Genomic DNA, 18,096 nt, shown 5'->3' with positions numbered 1-18,096 from the left:
ATTCACGCATAATTGGATTCAAATTTTGACGGTGTCTTTTATATAAAGGGTGACATCATCCGCATATAGGGATGAGGATAAGGCTCAACAGGCAACAAAGACCTACATGTTGGTAATGCTGTCTTATCCTCGTTGCCAGGGGCTCCATAATGAGGGCAAAAAGGAGGGGGGAAAGGGGACATCCCTGGCGGGTGCCGCGGGATAAGGTGAACGATGTTGAAGCATGCCCTTTAATCAGTACTCTCGCTGTTGGCAATGTGTACAGCAAGCGAATCCAGGAGAGGAAACTGACACGAAGTCCCATACATTGATGCACAGCGAATAAATAATCCCACTCTACAGAATCAAAGGCCTTGGAGGCGTCCAAAAATACCACCACCAGTGCCAGCTTGGGATCAATTGTCTGCAAAATGGGAAAAGAGTGTGGAGATTGTGTGACGTCGCCCTGCCTGGTATGAAACCTGACTGGTCAGGAAGGACCAGTTTGTCTAGCAGGAGACAGTCTGTTCGCTAAGAGCTTAGCGAGGATCCTGGTATCAGTATTCAGCAAGGACAGCGGTCTATAGGACTCTGTTCGGTCAGGGGGTTTACCTGGTTTTAACAATGAGGTAATTAGGAGGAAGGATTTGGACCTCCTGTGCTTCAAGGAAAACTTTCAACACAGGGAGTAACTGTTCAATGTATAATTTATAAAAATCCGCAGGGAGGCCGTCAGAACCCGGGGCCTTGCCCGACCTCATCTGCATAATACAGGGGTGTGGACCTCCTGTGCTTCAAGGAAAACTTCTTTCAACACAGGGAGTAACTGTTCAATGTGTAATTTATAAAAATCCGCAGGGAGGCCGTCAGAACCCGGGGCCTTGCCCGACCTCATCTGCATAATACAGAGGTGTGGAATTTAATAAAATATCTACTTGTCCATGGGGCAGGCTGCCTATTAAATATACTTGTTCTGTAACAAAATCCACTTGTCCCCTTTGTGCCATGTAATGCGGCAAAAAATTACGCAGCAATCTCATTATATAAGAGTTCTGATATAGCCTCTCTGATTATGCCAGGGTTCATACCATAGTAGAGTTTGAATACTAGCAGTTCCCTTATGCTGCTATGTTTTTGCAGGTCTACATACTGGGGCTGAAGGTAGTGGTAAGCAATAGTTCCAGGGTTGGAATGCACTTTTTAGTCTGTGCAAACCTTCTAACGTGCATGTTTTAAGGGGTTTCACCAATTCTTCTCTAATCATTTCCCATACTGAGAAGGGTTTGAATTTTAATACTGACAGTGGCAGACTTGAAACTTCTTCCAGGGTTGGGAAAAAAGTGGTTGGAGGAAAAGAGAACTTGAAAACATTCAGATTTTCGCATAAGCAAATCTACACCTGCATATTTGCTCATGCTAAAATGCAGTTCACAAATATTTTCTGGGAGTACTATTTCTTGGCCTACTTCTGTAAATTCTTGTGAATTCATGGAAACTGTACATATGCACTTAATGCAAGGATATATACCATGGATGCACTTTTGAGACTTTCTTTAATAATTGGGCCTCTAATTAGGCCTGGCTTTAACCATGACCTTTTATTTTGTTTTTTTATTCTGTCTCTTTCCGTCTGTCTATCAGCTGACGTCCCTGTAAGTGACAGTATTTTGCTCTTTTAGAAGAAGCATATTGGCACACAAAGTAGTTTTGTTCAGTGCCCAGAACCACTGTGGCAATGTGTGCTGAGACCAACATTTTTTTTTATTTGCTTTTGCCAATGCTTGTTAGAATGGTGAGGACCCAGCAGCTCCCACACTGTTATGGTTTTAAAAAAACCATGCCTAAACAAGTCACGCCTTGACAAAACCAAAAGGCTGACCACCAATATCAGACCCACTAGCTTTGCCAATGCTTGTTTGTTCTTGTTTTCCATATTCTTATTTAAACTGGTTACACTGATATTCCATTCTGAATATTTTTGGGAAATACTAACCTACATCAACATGTTACTAAATGATGCTGCAAAGATACGGTACCTAAAATCTTACAGTAGTTTAGCTAAATGTTTCCTTTTCTTACATGCATTTGTTTGTGAACGTTTTATTTTGAAAGCAAAGAATCATCACTCTTGCTTTCAAGCTTCTGCAAATATTTGCATATAATCAGAGAGCATTCTTGGTGCATTAACTTTGAAAATGTGTGTACACTTTTATACTGGAACCACCGTCAGTAGGGCAGGCTGAGCTTAAAACATTTACTTTTAGTGCTCACCTTAATAATAAAGGCTTTGCGTTAATGAACCATATATACAAGTTTGAACAGCATTAACACACATATTACATATAAACACACACTTTACCTTAATTGTAGAGAGTGCCCTTCCCTGAGCCACAATGTGATACTGTAAACTGGCAGCTAAAGGGTTTGTGCTGCAGGAGGTTGGGCCTACTTGTCCCAAGGACAAAATGCTAATTAAAACTTGTTGCCCTTGACCCCAAACAATATGTCCCGGGCGTCGGGCTATAGGAATTTCCCATCCCTGATAATAGCCTCCCTTAGCTCATCGTCCTCAAAGGGCGCGGCTAAAAACTCACGTTGTGTGTCCCCCAACCATCCCAGATAAATGTCACTAAACAGGGGGGAGAAGTCTGGTGGGGAAGTGCGGTGCGTTTTATATAAATTCTTGTAGAACGAGGTGACCATGTGCAAAATGTCTTGGCTATCCCTATGTCGTACACCGTCCTCGTCCACCACCTCCAACACAAAGCTAGAGAAGCGAGGCTGTTTAATCTCTGAAGCTAGAGCCCGGCCGATTCGCTCCCCCTCACCGTATCGGCGAGCCGTAAAGTATTTGCCACGGAATTTCACTTCTCGGTCAGCAGTGGCGACATAGTCAGACATTTTTTCTCGAAGCAGTGCTCTGCGATTGCCCGAACCCTCCCTCCACATGCCAGTCTCTAGCTGGCGTATCTCGACCTCGAGGCGTTGCAGGTTGCGCCTGATGTCACGGAGGACGCCACAACTCTTGGATATGCCTATGTCTCGGACGGTGACCTTAAAAGCCTCCCAAAGAGTGGATAGAAGGTCTACAGAGCCCTTGTTCTTTGTTTTCTTCCCCAAGTTCAGTCTGGAAAACTGCATCTAAAAGGGACTCCGGGAGGAGACGCCAAAAATGAGGGGTGGCTACAGCACTGGGGGGGGACTAACTCAAGGCACACCGGTGCGTGGTCGGAAATTGTACAGGCGAGATGAGTCACAGATTAGATCCAAGGCGCCAGAAGTCCAGCCGAGACCACGTGGTGTGACCAGAGGTGTAATATGTGCCCTCCCTCCCAGCGGGATGTGTATACCTATAGGCGTCGACAAGCCCATGTTCTTCCAGTATTCCCAACAGCATGTCATGCCCCTTGGTGTAATGGTAAGGTTGAGGGTTGGAGCGGTCCACTGCCGGGTGCAATGCTATATTAAACCCCCCCCCCCACCCACCCCCCAGAGCTCATGTATGGAACCCATATTTAGTATGCGGCCCCAGAAAGCGAAGAAATATTGTGGGTCATCATTGTTAGGACCGTAGCTACAAGCCAGGGCAACTGAATGCGTGCATAGAGTACCCCACATTATACAACTGCGGCCTGAGTCATTACAATATGTGCCCCCAGTATAAAAGGTGTATTATTCTTTATCAGAATGACGGTACTCCTAGAGTTGGTGGAGAAGGAGGAGAAAGCGCAGATCTAGGCCCAGCTGGTGCCAAAACATGAGGGCAAACGAGGATCTATATGGGTCTCCCGAAGTAGTGCAATGTGCACCTGGTGCAGGTCCAAATATGCCAGAATCGGCCTCAGCTTACGGGGATCACAGAGACCCCTGACATTCCATGTGAGCAGTTTTGTTCCTGGAGCCGTAGGGTGTGTTGCCATAAGAAAGTGAGAGGTGAGGGAATATCACAGAAGCGATAGTAAAACAATGCGGCGCATACCTGTGTGTAGAGCAGCATAACAAGATACTTGTACAATATGCATGACGGTGCAGTGAACAAAAAGAAAAACCCAACACCCCCAACCCAAAACCACCCCCAACCCGCCCACCTTCCCACAAAGAGCATCTACGCAGAAGCAATGAAAAAACAGGCATCAACATTTGAAACCCGACCCACCCACAACAGCACCCCAAACGTGCCGGTATACCACCTCCCACCGAAGAAACCAAAGAAACAGAAAAACTGTAGTATCCCAGAAAAACAGGCATAAGTCCAAAAAATAGCAGTAGAAAAAATTCAAAAAGACTAACATGCAGTGGGGGAGCTCCCGTAAGGGGGGCACCCGTTGGGCACGAACCCCCTCCCATAGCCAACAATGCTATGTCATTCACCCAAGAAGAACAAGCATTGGAAATGCAATAGGTCTCGCATTAGGAAAGTTTGAGCTATTGGTATTGTAAATGACACTTTTTTTATTTGTGTTGGTTTTGAAAGTAGCAAAATTAATAGCTTTGTCAGTTACAATGTCAATAGTTTTAACTTTTGCAAATGTGACACCTATAGCATTTGTAATGCAATGTGTGTTGTATTTACCTGACTTAGATGTCTTGATATTACAAATAACAATGGCTTTTAATTTTGTAAATAATTAATACTTAAATAAAAGTTATTGTAATTTATAATGGCAATAGCTTAAACGTTTGTAAATAACTTTTGTGAAGATTATGTTCAGTGTATTTTATTGTGACGAAAATCCAAGAACATTGCATTTGCACCTACACACACACAGAGCCACACACATATAGATGTGGTGGTGGTGGATCTGGGGGATATGGTGGATGTGGTGGTGGTGGTGGTGGTGATGGTGGATGTGGTGGTGGTGGATGTGGTGCTTGTGGATGTGGTGGAAGTGGTGGTGGTGGAAGTGATGGTGGTGGGTGTGGTGGATGTGGTGGGGGTGGATGCAGTGGTGGATGAGGTGGTGGATGAGGTGGTGGATGAGGTGGTGGATGAGCTGGTGGATGTGCTGGTGGATGTGCTGGTGGATGTGCTGGTGGATGTGCTGGTGGATGTGGTGGTGGATGTGGTGGTGGTGGATGCGGTGGACGTGGTGGTGGACGTGGTGGTGGATGTGGTGGTGGTGGATGTGGCGGTGAATTTCATGGTGGATGTGGAGGTGATGGATGTGGTGGTGGATGTGGTGGTGGTGGTAGATGTGATGGTGGATGTGGTGGTGGATGTGGTGGATGCGGTAGTGGTGGATGCGGTGGTGGTGGATGCGGTGGTGGATGTGGTGGTGGTGGTGGATGCGGTGGTGGATGTGGTGGTGGTGGATGCGGTGGATGTGGTTGTGGATGTGGTGGTGGTGGATGTGGCGGTGGATTTCATGGTGGATGTGGAGGTGATGGTGGATGTGGTGGTGATGGTGGATGTGGTGGTGGATGTGGTGGTGGATGAGGTGGTGGTGGTGGTGGATGTGATGGTGGATGTGGTGGTGGAAGTGATGGTGGTGGGTGTGGCGGATTTAGTGGTGGTGGATGGGGTTGGTGGATGAGGTGGTGGTAGATGTGGTGGATGCGGTGGTGGATGCGGTGGTGGATGCGGTGGTGGATGTGGTGGTGGTGGTGGATGTGGTGGTGGTGGATGTGGTGGTGGTGGTGGTGGATGTGGTGGTGGTGGTGGTGGATGTGGTGGTGGATGTGGTGGTGGATGTGGTGGTGGTGGATGTGATGGTGGATGTGATGGTGGATGTGATGGTGGTGGATGTGGTGGTGGATGAGGTGGTGGTGGTGGTGGATGTGATGGTGGATGTGGTGGTGGAAGTGATGGTGGTGGGTGTGGCGGATTTAGTGGTGGTGGATGGGGTTGGTGGATGAGGTGGTGGTAGATGTGGTGGATGCAGTGGTGGATGCGGTGGTGGATGCGGTGGTGGATGCGGTGGTGGATGTGGTGGTGGTGGATGTGGTGGTGGTGGATGTGGTGGTGGTGGTGGTGGATGTGGTGGTGGATGTGGTGGTGGATGTGGTGGTGGTGGATGTGATGGTGGATGTGATGGTGGATGTGATGGTGGATGTGGTGGTGATGGTGGATGTGGTGGTGGATGTGGTGGTGGATGTGGTGGATGCGGTGGTAGTGGTGGATGTGGTGGTGGATGTGGTGGTGGTGGATGTAGTGGTGGTGGGTGTGGTGGTGGTGGTGGTGCATGCGGCGGTGGTGGTGGATGTGGAGGTGGATGTGGTGGTGGTGGATGTGGTGGTGGTGGATGTGGCGGTGGATGTCATGGTGGATGTGGAGGTGATGGTGGATGTGGTGGTGGTGGTGGGGGTGGTGGATGTGATGGTGGATGTGGTGGTGATGTGGTGGATGTGGTGGTGGTGGTTGTGGATGTGGTGAAAGTGGTGGTGGATGTGGTGGTGGAAGTGATGGTGGTGGATGAGGTGGTGGATAAGGTGGTGGATGAGGTGGTGGATAAGGTGGTGGATGAGGTGGTGGTGGAAGTGATGGTGGGTGTGGTGGATGTAGTGGTGGTGGATGAGGTGGTGGATGAGGTGGTGGATGAGGTGGTGGTGGATGTGGTGGTGGATGTGGTGGTGATGGATGCGGTGGTGGATGTGGTGGTGGTGGATGTGGCTGTGGATGTGGCGGTGGTTGTGGATGTGATGGTGGATATGGTGGTGATGGTGGATGTGGTGGTGGATGTGGTGGTGGATGTGGTGGTGGTGGTGGATGTGGTGGTGGATGTGGCGGTGGATGTCATGGTGGATGTGGAGGTGATGGTGGATGTGATGGTGGATGTGGTGGTGGTGGGGGTGGTGGATGTGATGGTGGATGTGGTGGTGATGGTGGATGTGGTGGTGATGTGGTGGATGTTGTGGTGGTGGTTGTGGATGTGGTGAAAGTGGTGGTTGATGTGGTGGTGGAAGTGATGGTGGTGGATGAGGTGGTGGATAAGGTGGTGGATGAGGTGGTGGATAAGGTGGTGGATGAGGTGGTGGATAAGGTGGTGGATGAGGTGGTGGATGAGGTGGTGGATGAGGTGGTGGTGGGTGTGGTGGATGTAGTGGTGGTGGATGCGGTGGTGGATGAGGTGGTGGATGAGGTGGTGGTGGATGTGGTGGTGGATGTGGTGGTGATGGATGCGGTGGTGGATGTGGTGGTGGTGGATGCGGTGGAAGTGGTGGATGTGGTGGTGGATGCGGTGGATGTGGCGGTGGTTGTAGATGTGGTGGTGGATGTGGTGGTGGATGTGGTGGTGATGGTGGATGTGGTGGTGGATGCGGTGGATGCGGTGGTGGTGGTGGATGTGGTGGTGGATGTAATGGTGGTGGGTGTGGTGGTGGTGGTGCATGCGGCGGTGGTGGTGGATGTGGAGGTGGATGTGGTGGTGGATGTGGTGGATGTGATGGTGGATGTGGCGGTGGATGTCATGGTGGATGTGGAGGTGATGGTGGATGTGATGGTGGATGTGGTGGTGGTGGGGGTGGTGGATGTGATGGTGGATGTGGTGGATGTGGTGGTGATGTGGTGAAAGTGGTGGTGAAAGTGGTGGTGAAAGTGGTGGTGGATGTGATGGTGGTGGAAGAGGTGGTGGATGAGGTGGTGGATGAGGTGGTGGATGAGGTGGTGGATGAGGTGGTGGATGAGGTGGTGGATGTGGTGGTCGATGTGGTGGTAGTGGATGCGGTGGTGCTGGATGTGGTGGTGGATGTGGTGGTGGATGTGGTGGTGGATGTGGTGGTGGATGTGGTGGTGGATGTGGTGGTGGATGCGGTGGTGGATGCGGTGGTGGATGAGGTGGTGGATGTGGTGGTGGATGTGGTGGTGGATGCAGTGGTGGATGTGGATGTGGTGGATGTGGTGGTGGTGGATGTGGTGATGGATGTGGTGGATGTGGTGATGGATGTGGTGGATGTGGTGATGGATGTGGTGGATGTGGTGGTGGGGGTGGATGTGGTGGTGGTGGATGTGGCGGTGGTGGATGTGGCGGTGGTGGATGTGGCGGTGGTGGATGTGGCGGTGGTGGATGTGGCGGTGGTGGATGTGGCGGCGGTGGATGTGGCGGTGGATGTGGTGGTGGATGTGGTGGTGGATGTCATGGTGGATCTGATGGTGGATGTGGTGGTGGTGGATCTGATGGTGGATGTGGTGGTGGTGGATGCGATGGTGAAGTGGTGGTGGATCTGGTGGTGGTGGATGTGGTGGTGGATGTGGTGATGGATGTGGTGATGGTGGATGTGGTGATGGTGGATGTGGTGGTGGATGTGGTGGTGGATGCGGTGGTGGATGCGGTGGATGTGGTGGTGGTGGTGGTGGATGCAGTGGTGGTGGTGGTGGATGCGGTGGTGGTGGATGGGGTGGTTGTAGTGGATGTGGTCGTGGGTGTGGTGGTGGTGGATGCGGAGGTAGTGGATGTGGTGGTGGTGGATGAGGTAGTGGATGTGGTGGTGGTGGATGTGGTGGTGGTGGTGGTGGATGTGGTGGTGGTGGATGTGGTGGTGGTGGATGTGGTGGTGGTGGATGTGGTGGTGGTGGATGTGGTGGTGGTGGATGTGGTGGTGGTGGATGTGGTGGTGGTGGATGTGGTGGTGGTGGTGGTGGATGTGGTGGTGGTGGATGTGGTGGTGGTGGATGTGGCGGTGGTGGATGTCATGGGGGATGTGGATGTGGTGAATGTGGTGGTGGTGGATGTGGTGAATGTGGTGGTGGTGGATGTGGTGGCGGATGTGGTGGTGGATGTGGTGGCGGATGTGATGGTGGATGTGATGGTGGATGTGGTGGTGATGGTGGATGTGGTGGTGGATGTGGTGGTGGTGGATGCGGTGGATGCGGTGGAGGTGGTGGATGCGGTGGTGGTGGATGGGGTGGTGGTTGTAGTGGATGTGGTGGTGGGTGTGGTGGTGGTGGATGCGGTGGTGGTGGGTGTGGTGGTGGTGGGTGTGGTGGTGGTGGGTGTGGTGGTGGTGGATGTGGTTGTGGATGTGGATGTGGCGGTGGATGTCATGGTGGATGTGGAGGTGATGGTGGAGGTGATGGTGGAGGTGATGGTGGATGTGGTGGTGGATGTGGTGGTGGTGGATGCGGTGGTGGTGGTGGTGGTGGTGGATGGGGTGGTGGTTGTGATGGATGTGGTGGTGGATGTGATGGTGGATGTGGTGGTGGAAGTGATGGTGGTGGGTGTGGCGGATTTAGTGGTGGTGGATGGGGTTGGTGGATGAGGTGGTGGTGGATGCGGTGGTGGATGCGGTGGTGGATGCGGTGGTGGATGTGGTGGTGGTGGATGTGGTGGTGGTGGATGCGGTGGTGGATGCGGTGGTGGATGCGGTGGTGGATGCGGTGGTGGATGTGGTGGTGGTGGATGTGGTGGTGGTGGTGGATGCGGTGGAAGTGGTGGATGTGGTGGTGGATGTGGTGGTGGTGGATGTGATGGTGGATGTGGGGGTGATGGTGGATGTGGTGGTGGATGTGGTGGTGATGGTGGATGTGGTGGTGGGTGTGGTGGTGGTGCATGCGGCGGTGGTGGTGGATGTGGAGGTGGATGTGGTGGTGGTGGTGGATGTGGTGGTGGATGTGGCAGTGGATGTCATGGTGGATGTGGAGGTGATGGTGGTGGTGGGGGTGGTGGATGTGATGGTGGATGTGGTGGTGATGGTGGATGTGGTGGTGATGTGGTGGATGTGGTGGTGGTGGTTGTGGATGTGGTGAAAGTGGTGGTGGATGTGGTGGTGGAAGTGATGGTGGTGGATGAGGTGGTGGATAAGGTGGTGGAAAAGGTGGTGGATGAGGTGGTGGATGAGGTGGTGGTGGAAGTGATGGTGGGTGTGGTGGATGTAGTGGTGGTGGATGCGGTGGTGTATGCGGTGGTGGATGAGGTGGTGGATGAGGTGGTGGTGGATGTGGTGGTGGTGGATGCGGTGGTGGATGTGGTGGTGGTGGATGTGGTGGCGGTGGATGTGGCGGTGGATGTGGCGGTGGATGTGGCGGTGGATGTGGCGGTGGATGTGGCGGTGGATGTGGCGGTGGATGTGGCGGTGGATGTGGCGGTGGATGTGGCGGTGGATGTGGCGGTGGATGTGGTGGTGGATGTGGTGGTGGATGTGGTGGTGGATGTGGTGGTGGTGGATGTGGCGGTGGATGTCATGGTGGATGTGGAGGTGATGGTGGATGTGATGGTGGATGTGGTGGTGGTGGGGGTGGTGGATGTGATGGTGGTGATGTGGTGGATGTTGTGGTGGTGGTTGTGGATGTGGTGGTGGAAGTGATGGTGGTGGATGAGGTGGTGGATAAGGTGGTGGATAAGGTGGTGGATGAGGTGGTGGTGGAAGTGATGGTGGGTGTGGTGGATGTAGTGGTGGTGGATGCGGTGGTGGATGAGGTGGTGGTGGATGTGGTGGTGGATGCGGTGGTGGATGTGGTGGATGTGGCGGTGGTTGTGGATGTGATGGTGGATGTGATGGTGGATGCGGTGGTGGATGTGGTGGTGGATGTGGTGGTGGATGCGGTGGATGTGGTGGTGGATGTGGTGGTGAATGTAGTGGTGGTGGGTGTGGTGGTGGTGGTGCATGCGGCGGTGGTGGTGCATGCGGCGGTGGTGGTGCATGCGGCGGTGGTGGTGGATGTGGTGGTGGTGGTGGATGTGGTGGATGTGGCGGTGGATGTCATGGTGGATGTGGAGGTGATGGTGGATGTGATGGTGGATGTGGTGGTGGTGGGGGTGGTGGATGTGATGGTGGATGTGGTGGTGATGGTGGATGTGGTGGTGATGTGGTGGTGGTGGTTGTGGATGTGGTGAAAGTGGTGGTGGATGTGGTGGTGGAAGTGATGGTGGTGGATGAGGTGGTGGATGAGGTGGTGGATGAGGTGGTGGATGTGGTGATCGATGTGATGGTAGTGGATGCGGTGGTCCTGGATGTGGTGGTGGATGTGGTGGTGGATGTGGTGGTGGATGTGGTGGTGGAAGTGATGGTGGTGGATGAGGTGGTGGATGAGGTGGTGGATGAGGTGGTGGATGAGGTGGTCGATGTGGTGGTAGTGGATGCGGTGGTGCTGGATGTGGTGGTGGATGTGGTGGTGGATGCAGTGGTGGATGCGGTGGTGGATGTGGTGGTGGTGGTGGATGTGGTGGTGGTGGATGAGGTGGTGGATGAGGTGGTGGATGAGGTGGTGGATGTGGTGGTGGATGTGGTGGTGGATGCAGATGATGTGGATGTGGTGGATGTGGATGTGGTGGATGTGGTGGTGGTGGATGTGGTGGTGGTGGATGAGGTGGTGGATGTGGTGGTGGTGGTGGTGGATGTGGTGGTGGATGTGGTGGATGTGGTGGTGGTGGTGGATGTGGTGGTGGTGGTGGATGTGGTGGTGGTGGTGGATGTGGCGGTGGTGGATGTGGCGGTGGATGTCATTGTGGATGTGGTTGTGGTGGTGGTGGATGTGGTGGTGGTGGATGTGGTGGTGGTGGATGTGGTGGTGGATGTGGTGGTGGATGTGGCGGTGGATGTGGCGGTGGATGTGGCGGTGGATGTGGCGGTGGTTGTGGATGTGATGGTGGATGTGGTGGTGGATGTGGTGGTGGTGGATGTGGTGGTGGATATGGCGGTGGATGTCATGGTGGATGTGGAGGTGATGGTGGATGTGATGGTGGATGTGATGGTGGATGTGGTGGTGGTGGGGGTGGTGGATGTGATGGTGGTGATGTGGTGGATGTTGTGGTGGTGGTTGTGGATGTGGTGGTGGAAGTGATGGTGGTGTAGAAGTGGTGGATAAGGTGGTGGATAAGGTGGTGGATGAGGTGGTGGTGGAAGTGATGGTGGGTGTGGTGGATGTAGTGGTGGTGGATGCGGTGGTGGATGAGGTGGTGGTGGATGTGGTGGTGGATGTGGTGGTGATGGTGGAAGTGGTGGATGCGGTGGTGGATGTGGTGGATGTGGCGGTGGTTGTGGATGTGATGGTGGATGTGATGGTGGATGTGGTGGTGGATGTGGTGGTGATGGTGGATGTGGTGGTGGATGCGGTGGATGTGGTGGTGGATGTGGTGGTGAATGTAGTGGTGGTGGGTGTGGTGGTGGTGGTGCATGCGGCGGTGGATGTGGTGGTGGTGGTGGATGTGGTGGTGGATGTGGCGGTGGATGTCATGGTGGATGTGGAGGTGATGGTGGATGTGATGGTGGATGTGGTGGTGATGGTGGATGTGATGGTGGATGTGGTGGTGGTGGGGGTGGTGGATGTGATGGTGATGTGGTGGTGGTGGTTGTGGATGTGGTGAAAGTGGTGGTGGAAGTGATGGTGGTGGATGAGGTGGTGGATGAGGTGGTGATCGATGTGGTGATCGATGTGATGGTAGTGGATGCGGTGGTCCTGGATGTGGTGGTGGATGTGGTGGTGGATGTGGTGGTGGATGTGGTGGTGGAAGTGATGGTGGTGGATGAGGTGGTGGATGAGGTGGTCGATGTGGTGGTAGTGGATGCGGTGGTGCTGGATGTGGTGGTGGATGTGGTGGTGGATGTGGTGGTGGATGCGGTGGTGGATGCGGTGGTGGATGTGGTGGTGGTGGATGTGGTGGTGGTGGATGAGGTGGTGGATGTGGTGGTGGATGTGGTGGATGTGGTGGATGTGGATGTGGTGGATGTGGATGTGGTGGATGTGGTGGTGGTGGATGTGGATGTGGTGGATGTGGTGGTGGTGGATGTGGTGGTGGTGGATGTGGTGGTGGTGGATGTGGTGGTGGATGTGGTGGTGGATGTGGTGGTGGTGGTGGATGCGGCGGTGGTGGTGGATGCGGCGGTGGTGGATGTGGCGGTGGTGGATGTGGCGGTGGTGGATGTGGCGGTGGTGGATGTGGTGGTGGATGCGGTGGTGGATGTCATGGTGGATCTGATGGTGGATGTGGTGGTTGTGGATGCGGTGGTGAAGTGGTGGTGGATCTGGTGGTGGTGGATCTGGTGGTGGTGGATGTGGTGGTGGTGGATGTGGTGGTGGTGGATGTGGTGGTGGTGGATGTGGTGGTGGTGGATGTGGTGGTGGTGGATGTGGTGGTGGTGGATGTGGTGGTGGATGTGGTGGTGGTGGATGTGGTGGTGGATGTGGTGATGGTGGATGTGGTGGTGGATGTGGTGGTGGATGCGGTGGATGTGGTGGTGGTGGATGCGGTGGTGGTGGTGGATGCGGTGGTGGTGGATGGGGTGGTTGTAGTGGATGTGGTGGTGGGTGTGGTGGTGGTGGTGGATGCAGTGGTGGTGGATGCGGTGGATGAGGTGGTGGATGTGGTGGTGGATGTGGTGGATGTGGTGGTGGATGTGGTGGATGTGGTGGTGGTGGTGGATGTGGTGGTGGTGGTGGATGTGGTGGTGGTGGATGTGGCGGTGGTGGATGTGGCGGTGGATGTCATTGTGGATGTTGTTGTGGTGGTGGTGGATGTGGTGGTGGTGGATGTGGTGGTGGATGTGATGGTGGATGTGATGGTGGATGTGGTGGATGCGGTGGATGCGGTGGATGCGGTGGAGGTGGTGGATGCGGTGGAGGTGGTGGATGCAGTGGTGGTTGTAGTGGATGTGGTGGTGGGTGTGGTGGTGGTGGATGCGGTGGTGGTGGGTGTGGTGGTGGTGGATGTGGATGTGGATGTGGCGGTGGATGTCATGGTGGATGTGGAGGTGATGGTGGAGGTGATGGTGGAGGTGATGGTGGAGGTGATGGTGGAGGTGATGGTGGAGGTGGTGTTGATGGTGGATGTGGTGCTGGTGGATGCGGTGGTGGTGGTGGATGGGGTGGTGGTTGTGATGGATGTGGTGGTGGATGTGGTGGTGGATGTGGTGGTGGATGTGGTGGTGGTGGATGCGGTGGAGGTGGTGGATGCGGTGGTGGTGGATGGGGTGGTGGTTGTAGTGGATGTGGTGGTGGGTGTGGTGGTGGATGCAGTGGTGGTTGTAGTGGGTGTGGTGGTGGATGCGGTGGTGGTGGATGTGGTGGTGGTGGTTGTGGATGTGGTGAAAGTGGTGGTGGATCTGGTGGTGGAAGTGATGGTTGTGGATGAGGTGGTGGATAAGGTGGTGGATAAGGTGGTGGATAAGGTGGTGGATGAGGTGGTGGATGTGGTGGTGGTGGATGTGGTGGTGGATGTGATGGTGGATGTGGTGGATGCGGTGGATGCGGTGGATGCGGTGGAGGCGGTGGAGGTGGTGGATGCAGTGGTGGTTGTAGTGGATGTGGTGGTGGGTGTGGTGGTGGTGGATGCGGTGGTGGTGGGTGTGGTGGTGGTGGATGTGGATGTGGATGTGGCGGTGGATGTCATGGTGGATGTGGAGGTGATGGTGGAGGTGATGGTGGAGGTGATGGTGGAGGTGATGGTGGAGGTGATGGTGGAGGTGGTGTTGATGGTGGATGTGGTGCTGGTGGATGCGGTGGTGGTGGTGGATGGGGTGGTGGTTGTGATGGATGTGGTGGTGGATGTGGTGGTGGATGTGGTGGTGGATGTGGTGGTGGTGGATGCGGTGGAGGTGGTGGATGCGGTGGTGGTGGATGGGGTGGTGGTTGTAGTGGATGTGGTGGTGGGTGTGGTGGTGGATGCAGTGGTGGTTGTAGTGGGTGTGGTGGTGGATGCGGTGGTGGTGGATGTGGTGGTGGTGGTTGTGGATGTGGTGAAAGTGGTGGTGGATCTGGTGGTGGAAGTGATGGTTGTGGATGAGGTGGTGGATAAGGTGGTGGATAAGGTGGTGGATAAGGTGGTGGATGAGGTGGTGGATGAGGTGGTGGTGGAAGTGATGGTGGGTGTGGTGGATGTAGTGGTGGTGGATGCGGTGGTGGATGAGGTGGTGGATGAGGTGGTGGTGGATGTGGTGGTGGATGTGGTGGTGGTGGATGTGGTGGTGGATGTGGCGGTGGATGTGGCGGTGGATGTGGCGGTGGATGTGGCGGGATTTGTGGATGTGATGGTGGATGTGGTGGTGGATGTGGTGGTGGTGGATGTGGCGGTGGATGTCATGGTGGATGTGGAGGTGATGGTGGATGTGATGGTGGATGTGGTGGTGGTGGGGGTGGTGGATGTGATGGTGGTGATGTTGTGGTGGATGTTGTGGTGGTGGTTGTGGATGTGGTTTTGGAAGTGATGGTGGTGGATGAGGTGGTGGATGAGGTGGTGGATAAGGTGGTGGATAAGGTGGTGGATGAGGTGGTGGTGGAAGTGATGGTGGGTGTGGTGGATGTAGTGGTGGTGGATGCGGTGGTGGATGAGGTGGTGGTGGATGTGGTGGTGGATGTGGTGGTGGATGTGGTGGTGATGGTGGAAGTGGTGGATGCGGTGGTGGATGTGGTGGATGTGGCGGTGGTTGTGGATGTGATGGTGGATGTGATGGTGGATGTGGTGGTGGATGTGGTGGTGATGGTGGATGTGGTGGTGGATGTGGTGGATGTGGTGGTGGATGTGGTGGTGAATGTAGTGGTGGTGTGGTGGTGGTGGTGCATGCGGCGGTGGTGGTGGATGTGGAGGTGGATGTGGTGGTGGTGGTGGATGTGGTGGATGTGGTGGTGGATGTGGCGGTGGATGTCATGGTGGATGTGGAGGTGATGGTGGATGTGATGGTGGATGTGGTGGTGGTGGGGGTGGTGGATGTGGTGGTGATGGTGGATGTGGTGGTGATGTGGTGGTGGTGGTTGTGGATGTGGTGAAAGTGGTGGTGGATGTGGTGGTGGAAGTGATGGTGGTGGATGAGGTGGTGGATGAGGTGGTGGATGTGGTGATCGATGTGATGGTAGTGGATGCGGTGGTGCTGGATGTGGTGGTGGATGTGGTGGTGGATGCAGTGGTGGATGTGGTGGTGGATGTGGTGGTGGATGTGGTGGTGGAAGTGATGGTGGTGGATGAGGTGGTGGATGAGGTGGTGGATGTGGTGGTCGATGTGGTGGTGGTGGATGTGGTGCTGGATGTGGTGGTGGATGTGGTGGTGGATGTGGTGGTGGATGCAGTGGTGGATGCAGTGGTGGATGCAGTGGTGGATGCAGTGGTGGATGCAGTGGTGGATGCGGTGGTGGATGCGGTGGTGGATGTGGTGGTGGTGGATGTGGTGGTGGTGGATGAGGTGGTGGATGTGGTGGTGGATGCAGATGATGTGGATGTGGTGGATGTGGTGGTGGTGGATGTGGTGGTGGTGGATGTGGTGGTGGTGGATGTGGTGGTGGTGGATGTGGTGGTGGATGTGGTGGTGGTTGTGGTGGTGGATGTGGTGGTGGTGGTGGTGGATGCGGTGGTGGTGGTGGATGTGGCGGTGGTGGATGTGGCGGTGGTGGATGTGGCGGTGGTGGATGTGGCGGTGGTGGATGTGGTGGTGGATGCGGTGGTGGATGTCATGGTGGATCTGATGGTGGATGTGGTGGTGGTGGATGCGGTGGTGAAGTGGTGGTGGATCTGGTGGTGGTGGATGTGGTGGTGGATGTGGTGATGGATGTGGTGATGGATGTGGTGATGGTGGATGTGGTGGTGGATGTAGTGGTGGATGCGGTGGATGTGGTGGTGGTGGATGCGGTGGTGGTGGTGGTGGTGGATGCGGTGGTGGTGGTGGATGCGGTGGTGGTGGATGGGGTGGTTGTAGTGGATGTGGTCGTGGGTGTGGTGGTGGTGGTGGATGCGGTGGTGGTGGATGCGGTGGATGAGGTGGTGGATGTGGTGGTGGTGGATGAGGTGGTGGATGTGGTGGTGGTGGAAGCGGTGGTGGATGCGGTGGTGGATGCGGTGGTGGATGCGGTGGTGGATGCGGTGGTGGATGTGGTGGTGGTGGTGGATGTGGTGGTGGATGTGGTGGTGGTGGATGTGGTGGTGGTGGTGGATGTGGTGGTGGTGGATGTGGCGGTGGTGGATGTGGCGGTGGATGTCATTGTGGATGTGGTTGTGGTGGTGGTGGTTGTGGTGGTGGTGGATGTGGTGGTGGTGGATGTGGTGGTGGATGTGGTGGTGGATGTGATGGTGGATGTGATGGTGGATGTGGTGGATGCGGTGGATGCGGTGGATGCGGTGGAGGTGGTGGATGCGGTGGAGGTGGTGGATGCGGTGGTCGTTGTAGTGGATGTGGTGGTGGGTGTGGTGGTGGTGGATGCGGTGGTGGTGGGTGTGGTGGTGGTGGATGTGGATGTGGATGTGGCGGTGGATGTCATGGTGGATGTGGAGGTGATGGTGGAGGTGATGGTGGAGGTGATGGTGGAGGTGATGGTGGAGGTGATGGTGGAGGTGGTGTTGATGGTGGATGTGATGGTGGATGTGGTGGTGGTGGTGGATGCGGTGGTGGTGGTGGTGGTGGATGGGGTGGTGGTTGTGATGGATGTGGTGGTGGATGTGGTGGTGGATGTGGTGGTGGATGTGATGGTGGATGTGGTGGTGATGGTGGATGTGGTGGTGGATGTGGTGGTGGTGGATGCGGTGGAGGTGGTGGATGCGGTGGTGGTGGATGGGGTGGTGGTTGTAGTGGATGTGGTGGTGGGTGTGGTGGTGGTGGTGGATGCAGTGGTGGTTGTAGTGGGTGTGGTGGTGGATGCGGTGGTGGTGGGTGTGGTGGTGGTGGATGTGGATGTGGCGGTGGATGTCATGGTGGATGTGGAGGTGATGGTGGAGGTGATGGAGGAGTTGATGGTGGAGTTGATGGTGGAGGTGATGGTGGATGTGGTGGTGGATGTGGTGATGGTGGATGTGGTGGTGGTGGTGGTGGATGGGGTGGTGGTGGATGTAGTGGTGATGGGTGTGGTGGTGGATACGGTGGTGGATGTGGTGGTGGATGTGTTGTTGATGGTGGATGTGGTGGTGGATGCGGTGGATGCGGTGGTGGTGGATGCGGTGGATGTGGTGAAGGTGGATGCGGTGGTGGTGGATGGGGTGGTGGTTGTGGTGGTGGATGTAGTGGTGGTGGGTGTGGTGGTCCTGTGGGTTCAATAAGGGTTTGTGACAGAGAAAAGATGATCTTATTTCAATAACATTTAAATTCGTGTCTGTATTTGTGTCTAAGACAGATTCAATTCTTCCGGAATTTAGAACAAAGAGTACATTACACAACCAACGGTGGAAGCCATCCCGAAAAAAACTAAGCATCCTGCTGTGAGTTAAAGGCCATTGAGGACCGTGCTGCAGGGGTGGCCTGGACGTTGCGCTCCATGGAAGGCTGAGAAGG

General features: G+C 54.8%; 1 protein-coding gene across 2 annotated transcripts in view; it reads left to right on the top strand.

Moving 5' to 3' along the window:
- FARP2 (FERM, ARH/RhoGEF and pleckstrin domain protein 2) overlaps positions 1 to 18,096 on the top strand; it is a 1,631,776-nt gene that overhangs the window by 45,992 nt on the left and 1,567,688 nt on the right. The gene's annotated exons all lie outside the window — the stretch shown is intronic.

The sequence above is a fragment of the Lissotriton vulgaris genome, chromosome 11 (genome assembly GCF_964263255.1).
Source record: "Lissotriton vulgaris chromosome 11, aLisVul1.2, whole genome shotgun sequence".
Classification (NCBI taxonomy): Eukaryota; Metazoa; Chordata; class Amphibia; order Caudata; family Salamandridae; genus Lissotriton; species Lissotriton vulgaris.
The sequence above is the reverse complement of the archived record's forward strand: the minus strand, read 5'-3'. Positions and strand labels throughout refer to the sequence as shown.